Raw genomic sequence first — 10,982 nt, 5'->3', positions numbered from 1 at the left:
TTCCATGCCCAAGACACTTGACTGATAATCAGAAGGCTGGCGGTTCAAACCCACCAGCTACTCCTCGGAAGAAAGGTTGGGTAATAATCTACTTCCGTAGTGAGATCACCTCGGAAATCGAAGAAGGGGTCATTATGAGTCAGATCCGACTTGACGGCAGTGGGTTTTTAATGCTTACAAAAGGAGCCCTGGTTACACAGTGGTTAAAGCACTCAGCTGCTAACCAAAAGTTCGGTGGTTCAAATCTACCAACTGTTCCACAGGAGAAAGATGTGGCAGTCAGTTTCTATAAACATTTACAACCTTTGAAACCATATGTTGTTGTTGTTAGGTGCCATTGAGTCAGTTCCAACTCATAGCAAGCCTATGAACAACAGAACAAAACACTGCCCAGTCCTGCACCAGCCTCACAATCCTTGCTATACCTGAGCCCATCTTTTCAGCCCCTGTGTCAATTCATCTTCTCAGTGAGGGTCTTCCCCTTTTTCATTGTCTCTCTACTTTACCAAGCATGATATTCTTCTCCAGGGACTGGTCCCTTCTAACAATATGACCAAAGTATGAGAGAGAAAGTCTGGCCATTCTCACTTCTAAGGAGCATTCTGGCTATACTTCCTCCAAGACAGATCTGTTTGTTCTTCCAGCAGTCCCCGGTACATTCAATGTTCTTTGCCAACACCATAATTTAAATGCATCAATTCTCTTTCTGTTTTACTTATTTATTGTCCAGCTTTCAGATGCACATGAGGTGACTGAAAATACTGTGGCTTGGGTCAGGCTTACCCTAGTCTCCAAAATGATATCTTTGCTCTTTAACACTTTAGAAGTCCCATGTAGCAGATTTGCCCAGTGCAATATGATGTCTGATTTCTTGACTGCTGCTGGCATGCGTGTTGATTGTGGATCCAAGTAAAATGCAATCCCTGACAACTTCAGTCTTTTCTTCACTTATTGTGATGTTGCTTATTGGTAAAGTTGTAAGATTTTTTGCTTTCTTGATGTTGAGGTGTAATCCATACTGAAGACTGCATTCTTTGATCTCCCTCAGTAAGTGCTTCAAGTCCTCTTCACTTACAGCAAGCAGAGTTGTTCCATCTGCATATCACAGATGATTACTGAGTTTTCTTCCAATCCTGATGTCATGTTCTTCTTCATATAGTCCACCTTCTCATATTATTTACTCTGCATGCAAATTGAATAAGTTTGGTGAAAGAATACAACCCTGATGCATACCTTTCCTGATTTTAAACCATGCAACATCCCCTTGTTCTGTTAGAACAACTGTCTATTGGTCTCTGTGCAGGTTCCTCATGAGGACAATTAAGTGTTCTGGAATTCCCATTCTTTGCAATGTTATTCATCTTTTGTTATGATCCACACAGTCAAATGCCTTTGCATAGTCAATAAAACAAGGTAAACATCTTTCTTGTATTCTCTGCTTTCAGCCAAGAAACATCCGACATCAGCAATGCTCTCTCTCGGTTTACACCTTCTTTTGACTCTGGATGAGTTTTTGGCAGTTCCCTACAGCACAGTGCCTAAGGCATTTGCCTGCTTACCAGAAGGTTGGTGGTTCAAACCTACCAGTTGCTCCATGGAAGGAAGATAGGACACTCTTCCATAAAGATTTACCACCTTGAAAATCCAAAGGGGTTGCTGTGAGTCAGAATTGACAAGACGGCAGTGGGTTTGGTTTGTCAATATACTGCTGCAACTGTATATGGAAACCTAATGAGACAGTTCTATTCTGTCCCATAGGTTCACTATGACTCGGAATCAACTGAATGGCAGCAGTTAGAATGCTCACAGTAGATGTACTGGGCATCAGGGAAAAACAAAAGTGCTTGAGCAGCAAGGGTAAACTTCCCTGTTTTTCCACCATGTACCTATGAACACTCTTGTGTGGGCAAGGCTTAAACCTCAGTTTCCTTATCTGTAAACTTGGCATAAAAGCAATATTTGTGTCATAGGGTTATTGGCAGGATCAAATACATCTAAATAATATTTGTAATATGTAAATAGCAGCCCTTAGAGCTACTAGTGTTAACTGTCAAGTGTGTTTTCAATTTGCTCTTCTCATGTTCACAATGACTGAAGTGCATGTTCTTAGGTAGATGTAAATTCTAGTCCCAGGTTTGTCACCTGTGATTTGAGTGACATTAGGAAAAGCACTCAAATTTCACAAGTCTCCAGTTCTTCCACTGTTAGGGTACCTGTAGTAGTTATGCACTGAGTTGTGAGGATTAACGGAAATAATTTGCATAAGCACTCAATACAGTGTGTGCATTAACTGAAACATAGCTATTAGGATATTAAATGTATCTAAATGATTGCATTTAGAGTTTTTCTCTTCATACACTTTAGGTTTTTCCATCCCTCTCTGGGCCTGTATTACATGTCCATCACTATCATCAACCTGGTCTAGCCCATCTTTCATTTACGGCTGCTTTTTTTGCATCTCTTATTAATTTTCCCCTTGCCTCTTGTAGAAAATGGGGTCTTGGAGAAAAATAACTCTTCTTTGGTTGTTTTAGACATATTTCTATAGGGAGCCCCATCTAAACTTCTGACATTTCTCCTGACTAATGGAGGATGAGCAACTCTATAGGACAACTGGCTGATGTGTTTATGTTTCTGTTCTTGTTTCCTCTTCCAAAAACTAGCCCTTCCTTTTCTTTTCACAGTCAATTTCCTATTCCCTAAAGCCCTTCACTTCAAATTTACCACTCATCTCTACACAGCTCCTGGGAGTTTCCACTCCAGTAGTTTTCTCTTTTCTTTCCCATCCCTGCTTGTGGCTATCTTGTCATGCCTACTCATTAATCATGGAAATCATTTTATAAATCAGGCTGAGAGGAACCTCTTGGCCATTGGTCATAAGAAAGTAAAAGCTCAATGTAAGATCTTTACAGCAAAATCTTGAAATATTGCCCTGAAGACCTCCTAGGCCCTGGACAATTCTGACAGAGCCAGAGATTTGTTAACTACCTGCAGGCGTGTGGGGAAGTTCAAAAGCTAATAGAGAGGACTCTGGGAAATCCCTAAGGCCTAAATGAAGAGAGCTGGTTCCCTCATTAGAGCAGGAGCTAATACCTGCCCTGTTTCTGGATGCAGTGCTTGATTGCATACCCATGGATATTGGTGTCCTAAGAAATTTTTATCTACTCCAGCAGGCACAGCTCAGGGAAGCCAATTAATTAAACTAGTTTTCCAGCTGATAGATTGATGCATTACCACTGTTTCAGCAAAGAACAAATTAGAAGCATATTGTGTCTGATGGCCTGGTCATCTCTCACTGTTGACTCTAATTTGCTGGGTGGTTGAGGGACAGGAAGAAACAAAACAAGAATTAGACCTGGGAAGAATTGGGCCCAGGCTTTAGGAATGCTAGGGAAGCATTTATTGAATGCTGACTATGTGCCAAACTGTGGATATTACCTGCATCATCTCATTCAAGATGCGGAGAAACTCTGTGAAGTTGATATTAGCATTATCTCAATTTTATGAATAAGGAAACATGCTTGGTAAGGTTAAATTACTTTCTCAAGGACATGTAGTTATTTAGTGGTAGAATTGACGTTCATATATAGGAGAAACAACTCCATAAAATGAACCAATAGTAATAGTTCCGCTCTGATCTTCTGTACACTTAGAAGATTGACCCGGTGACTTTTCCTATGTCCTCTTATCACCCATGTTTTTCTAGTCCACTACACATCAAGAAATCTTTCTCTGTAGTCATGATAATATATTATACTCTGTTGAGCACCCATTCTTTGGTGTCAATCCCAACTGCTAAGGACTGTAACCAAATCACTATGATAGAAAGATGTGTGCCTTTGCAACCTACCTGTAGTGAGTAGGGCAGGGTCCACCCATAATGAAAGCATGAGAAGGGTTTGTGTCTGGTTTCTTGGTTGCAGTTGCACCTGATGAAGCTGAAGACTTTGAAGTACAACTGCTTTGATCCTAGCCTCTCTGTAGCTGATCCTGCCAGGATGCTTTGAAGTGAAGAAACCTACTGTTCCCTGTTTGTAGGATATAGAAGTGTTAGGAGGGAGTGGGGAGGTCAAGGGACCAGTTAAGTGGCTATAACTAGAATTCAGGTGTGACATTTGATGAGAGTTTGAACTAGGCTAAGAAAGTCTAGATGAAAAGATAAGGAGCAGATATGATGAATTCAGAAAGATTTTTGAGAACTATTGGAAGTGGGAGGTGAAGAAGAGGGAAAATTTTAGGATAGATCACTAATTTCTGGTTTTGGGAAGTGGTGGATGGTGATGTCACTTACAGATTGAGGCTATAGGAAGAGGAGCAGAGGCTTCAATTTCATCTTGTAGAGTTCCCTTGACAGTCCATAGTAAGAGGGGAATCCAGGCAGAGAGAATGCAAAGGTGCAGAGACAAAAATGAGATTTGTATATAAAACAGCAAATGGGACTAGTGTGCAAGACACATTCTGAGGGAAAAGTGAGAGAAGAGTTTGGAGAGGTAAGCAGAGACAAGATCAAGAATGGCTTTGAAAACCACATTAAGGGCTTTGGACTTCATCTTTAGTGGAAATGAGGATAATTAATAGATTTTAAGCAGGGAATTGATTTGATTACAAGGATTGTCATTTAGAAAAATCTCTCTAAGGTACAGAGGATGGCACTGGAATAGTGCCATGACACAACAGTGAGAGCTATTGAAGTAGCTTAGCCGAGAGCTGATGGTGGATGGGAGCAGAAAAGTGCCAAGGAGTACATGAGAAAAATGGCTGGAATAGAGAGATATTTTAAAGTCAGAATGAAAAAGGCTAGCTGACAACTTAGATGTGGAGGAGAGAAAAAGATGAGGACTCAAGGATAACTCCTAGTCTCTGGCTTCAGCAACTAAGTCATTTTTAGTGCCATTTAATAAGATGGGGACCACAGTGGTATGAGTGGGAAGAGTTGATATGGCATCACTATCTTCTTGTTCTGTTAGAAGTCTCCTTTAATCCCTACCTTTTCCTTATTGACCATAACCTATCAAGGAACCCTCTTTAAGTCCATAGAGAGCTACCATCTGTATATGATGTATCAAATTTGGGTGGATCTTACTAAGACATTGGGACAGTGGGATGCATGGGCATTTGATACCTTCCTATTTTTCTATCCAGTAATAACCATGGAGGGGAAAGGAAAACCAGGGATAAGAAAGAACATCTAGCTCATGATCTGATGTATAGGGGTAATTTGGGGTATTCTCTGATAATCTTCCTCCTAAACACCAACCAACCTTTATATTCTAATTTCCTATCTCTGTACACCATATATCCCTCTAACACATACACACAAACACACACACACACACACACACACACACACTCATGCACCATTCTATCTATTCTTGTTATTCTTCCTTAATTCTTAAAATATGTCTTTCAGCCTGGTGAGACCCCTGAGACTATAGTCCCTAGCTACCCTTCAGGTCTGGAATTGAACTCACTCCTGTGGCTTACAGCCAAACAATAGACAGGTATGTGGAGTGAACATTTACATCACATAGATATCCTACTTGGAGCCATCCTTCACTCTCCAACCTACAGGCCTTTGCTAAAGCCCTCCTCCCTGTCATTTCCAGTTATTGAATCCTATCCATCCATTCAATTCTAACATCAAATCATACTTGCTCTGAAAATTTTTGCAGGTTATCCCATTCTTATCCTATAGTAATTTGTTTAAATATATTTTATAGCATTTATCACAATGTTCTCAGAATGTATGTGTGCGACTATCCACCTAGATAGTTTGAGAGTTAATAGAGGACAGAGACTAAGTCAAATACATCCATGCTCTTCAGAGCTAGCTCTGTGGTATGGCCATGATAGGCATACAATCAAATGTTGTAAAATCTAAATGAATACCTCTCAAATCCAACAATTGTCTGTCATAGTGTGTTGCTATGATGCTAGAAGCTTTGCTACTAGCATTTCAGATACCAACAGGGTCTCCAATGGTGGACAGCTTTCAGTGGAGCTCTAGACTAAGTAAGAAGAAGACTAGGAAGAAGGACCTGGCCAGAGAAAACCTTACAGATATTGGCAGAACATTGTATGGCAAAATGCCAAAAGATGAGCCCCTCAGGTTGGAATGCACTCAAAATATGACTGAGGAAGACCTACTTCCTCAAAGGAGAGTCAAACTTAGTGATGTGGATGGAATAAAGGTTCCTTGACTTTCATTTGCTGATGTGGCATGACTTAAAATGAGAAGAAACAACTACAAACATCCATTAGTAAGTGGAACATTGAATGTACAAAGTATGAATCAAGAAAAATTGGAAGTCATCAAAAATGAAACGGAATGAGTAAAGATCAATATCTCAGGCATTAATGAGCTGGAATGGACTGGTACTGGCCATTTTGAATTGGAGAAATATATGGCCTAATATGCCAGGAATGAAGAATTGAAAGGAACAGTGTTGTATTCATTGTCAAAAGGAGCATCTCAAGATCTACCCTAAAATATAACACTGTGATAGGGTAATACCAATATGCCTACAAAGAAGACCTATTAATATGACTATTATTCATATTTACACACCAAACGCTACTGCCAAAGATGAAGAAACTGAAGGTTTTTTTTTTTTTTTTTTTTAATTTCACAGGCAGTAATCAAACATGCAATCAAGATGCATTGATAATTACTAGTGATTGGAATGTGAAAGTTGGAAACTAAGAAAAATTATCACTACTTGGAAGATACGACCTTGTTAGAAATGACACTGGAGATTGCATGATAGAATTTTGCAAGACCAATAACCTAGTCATTGGATATATCATTTTTCCACAACATACATAGATACTATACATGTTGACCTCACCAGATGGAATGCACAGGAATAAAAGTGACTATATCTGTGGAAAGAGAATAGAAGCTCAACATTATCAGCCAGAATAAGGCCAGAAGACAACTGTGGAGCAGACAATTGCTCATATGAAAGTTCAAGTTGAATCTGAATCAAATTAAAACAAAGTCTACAAAAACCAAAACCTTGACTATATCCTACCTGAATTTACAGACTATCTCAAGAATACCTTTGACATATTGAACAGTAATTAGTGAAGACCAGATGAATTGTGGAAGGACATCATACATGAAGAAAGCAAAAGGTCATTAAAAAGAGAGGAAAGAAAGATAAGACTAAAATGGATGTCCGAAGAGACTATGAAATTTGCTCTTGAATGAAGAGTAGCTAAAGCAAATAGAAGAAATGATGAACTAAAGAGCTAAACAGAATGGCAGATTGAGGCAAAGGAAAATATTATACTGACATGTGCAAAGACCTAGACTTAGAAAACCAAAAGGAAAGAACACTCAGATTTCTTAAGCAGAAAAAACTGAAGGAAAATATCCAAGCCTCAAGTAACAATACTGAAGGATTCTTCTTTTTCTTATTATTATTATTGTGCTTTGGGTGGAAATTTACAGAGCAGAATTTGTTTTACATTCAACAGTTCATGTACATTTGGTTTCACTCCTCAATTGCCATCCCCAGCCCTAGCCCACTCTCCTCCTCTCCCTTCTCTGTGACATCCCCATCCCTGTGCCCTTTTCAGCTATGCACTCCTGTCCTCCATTTGAATGCTGCCCCTCTGGTGCCCCATGGCTGATTGCTCCAAGGGGTATATCTCTGTAGAGTAGGTGGGTGCATCACCCTGGATTGGGTGTTCTGCGTATAAGTCTTATTACTGTTGGGCTGAGAGCCGGCCCTTGGGAGTGAGTCTTATCCCAGGCCTGAAGTGTATCCCAGGGCCATAGCCTTGGGGGTCCCTCCAGACTCCATCCAACCAGTAATCCTGGTCGTTATTGTGGTTTTCAATTTTGTTCCACGCTTTTTCTCCCACTCTATCCAGGACCTCCAGTTTTGATCCCTTCCCGAGTGGTTGGCATTGGTAGCTGGATACCATCTAGTTCTTCTGGTCTCAAGGTACATCATATCATAGGGCTGATTGTTTCCAAATGCCCTTGGTTTTCTTCGCTCTTCTTCACTTCAGATGAGAGGAGACCATTAGCTACCTCTTGGATGATTGCTGGAAAGCTTTTAAGACCCCAGTCGCTACTCACCAAAGTAGGTTGTGTAAGAAGATTATTATGTATTTTGTTGTGCCAATTGAGTCTGGTGTCTTCCAATACTACGGTCCTGAGTCAGCAGACCCATTGGTTCTCTCTCCCAAGGTGTTTGGCTGTCTCTGAGGTGTTACTCCAAGTCTGTCTTCTGTTACTTATTGAAGGATTTTATAGACAACATACTGATCGATGCAGGAAGCATCAAGGGAAGATGGAAGGAATACATAGTGTCACTATAATAAAAAGAATTGGTAGACACTCAACCATTTCTGGAGGTAGCATATGATCAAGAACCAATGGTGTTGAAAGAAGTCCAAGCTGCACTGAAACCACTAAGAAAAAAAAAAAAATACTGTGGTAGTTAAATTTGTATGTCAACTTGGCTTGGCCTGGTTGAGTGGCTGGGCAGCTGGTGGTAGTTATTCCCCATGATGAGACTGGCAATGAACTGGATGGTGGGATCTACCACAAGCAGCTGAGTAGCTGCCTTTGGGTATGTGGTCTGCTTCCCGTATATAAGAAGCAGCTTTGGGAATGGTCTCTAGCTTATGGCACCATGAACCCTGCATGTAGCTGTGTCATTGTTCAGCAGCCTGCCATGCTCTGCTGACCTTGGGACTTACATTGGACTTGAATTAATGGCCTGCCATGTGATTTGGTAATATTGGAACTGTGCCTTTTTATTTGTCGACCTTGGGCTTGGCAGCCTCAGCAGCCAGCAGCTGTCTGAGTGGAGAAAAGCCTGTAGCTTCAGTGGGCTGGGAGCAGGAGGCAGAGCTGGATCCCAAGGCTGAGGGGCTTTCACCCAGCCCCTAGAGCCTGGCACTTTGAACTTGGACTTCTAGCCTCCCAAAATGTAAGAGAATAAACTCCTGTTTAAGGCCATCCCATTTCTGGTATATTTCCTGTCAGAGTGGTACTAGGTAACCAGAACAAATACCAGTTGAGATATTTCTACAAATGGATCCAAGTTGGGAAGCACTCACTCATCTATGCCAAGAAATTTGGAAGACAGCTACCTGGCCAACCAACTATAAGAGATTCATATCTGTGCTCATTCCAAAGAAAGGTGATGCAAAAGAATGCAGAAGTTATCGAACCGTATCATTAATACCCCATGCAAGTAAAACTGCGCTGAAGATAATTCATAATGGTTGCATCAATTCATCAACTCGGAATTGCTAGAAATTCAAGATGGATTTAGGAGAGAATGTGGAATGAGGGATATCATTGCTGATGTCTGCTGGAGCTTGACTGAAAACAGAGAATACCAGAAAAATGTTTACTTGTGTTTTATGGACTATGCAAAGGCATACAACTGTGTGAATCATAACAAATTACGGACAGCATCGCAAATCATGGGAATTCCAGAACGCTTAAATGTGTTAGTGTGGAACCTGCACATAGAACAATAGGCAGTCCTTCCAACAGAACAAGAAAATACTACATGGTTTAAAATCAGGAAAGGCATGTGTCAGGGTTGTATCTTTTCACCATACTCATTCAATCTATATGCTATGCAAATAATCCAAGAAGCTGGACTATATGAAGAAGAACATGGAGTAAGGATTGGAGAAAGACTTAACAATCTGTGATATGCAGATGACACAGCCTTGCTTGTTCAAAGTGAAGAAGACTTGAAGTACTTAATGATGAAGATCAAAGAATACAGCCGTCATTATGGATCACCCCTCGACATAAAATAAATAAATAAAAACATAGAACCCCTCAACATGAAAATCCTCACAACTGGACCAGTAAGTAACATCATGGAAAATGGAGAAAAGATGAAGTGGTCAAGAATTTCATTGTACTTGGATCCACAATCATGTCAAAAGAAGCAGCAGTCAGGAAATCAAATGACATATTGCATTGGGTAAATCTGGGGCAAAAGATCTCTTTAAAATGTTAAAAAAAAAAAAAAAGATATCCCTTTGAGAACTAAGATGCAGCTGACCCAACCCATGACAGTTTCAATTGCCTCATATGCATGTGAAAGCTGGACAGTGGCTAAGGACGACCAAAGGAAAAATGATAACTTTGAATTATGATGTTGTTGAAGGATATTGAATATACCATGGACTGGCAGAAGAACGAAGAAATCTATCTTGGAAGAAATACAGCCAGAATGCTCCTTAGAAGTGAGATTGGTGAGACTTCATCTTATGTGCTTTGGACATGTCATCAGGAGGGACCAGTCCCTGGAGAAGGACATCATGCTTGGTGAAGTAGAGGGTCGGTGGAAAAGAGGAAGGCCCTCAATGAGATGAACTGACACAGTCACTGCAACAATGGGTCGAACACAGCCATGAGCGTAAGGATGGCCCAGGACTGCTGTACACAGGGTCACTATGAGTTGGAATGGCATGTAACCAGCACAACAACAATAACCTCTAAAGTGACCTTGAACAATGGAAGACACATATTAAGTGCTCAATGTTTTTGATAAGTGTAATTTTGTTTTTACTCTTATCATCTTGGAAAATTGCTTGTTTTATTTCCTCACTCTTACTGGTATTAATGTCTTTATTCGTTTCCCTAGAAAATTGTACACTTACTGGACTGTTTGCCTAATAGGACACTCTGTGCTGCTGCAAACACTGATAGGTTTAAAGACTTGTAATAAACAAGGAGAAAATGAACTGATATTACTTGGAATCAAATTCATATGTAACTTTGGATGTCTAAAAGCAGCAAAAGGAAAAGATGCTTAACTAGGAATAAGAACGTATATGCTTTTGATCGAATACACATAACACTCTATTTTCTCATCCTTAATAAAAAACAAAAACATAGAAAGGGGTGTGTGTGGGGGGGGGGGACTTGCTCAAGGCTTAGACGAGAGTCCTAAGTTTCCCTTTGCTATTACCAGGCTGTTGTTATCTTA

This window comes from Orycteropus afer, unplaced genomic scaffold (genome assembly GCF_000298275.1).
Source record: "Orycteropus afer afer isolate SDZICR_OR568_19922 unplaced genomic scaffold, OryAfe1.0 scaffold00361, whole genome shotgun sequence".
In the NCBI taxonomy this organism is placed as follows: domain Eukaryota; kingdom Metazoa; phylum Chordata; class Mammalia; order Tubulidentata; family Orycteropodidae; genus Orycteropus; species Orycteropus afer.
The sequence above is the reverse complement of the archived record's forward strand: the minus strand, read 5'-3'. Positions refer to the sequence as shown.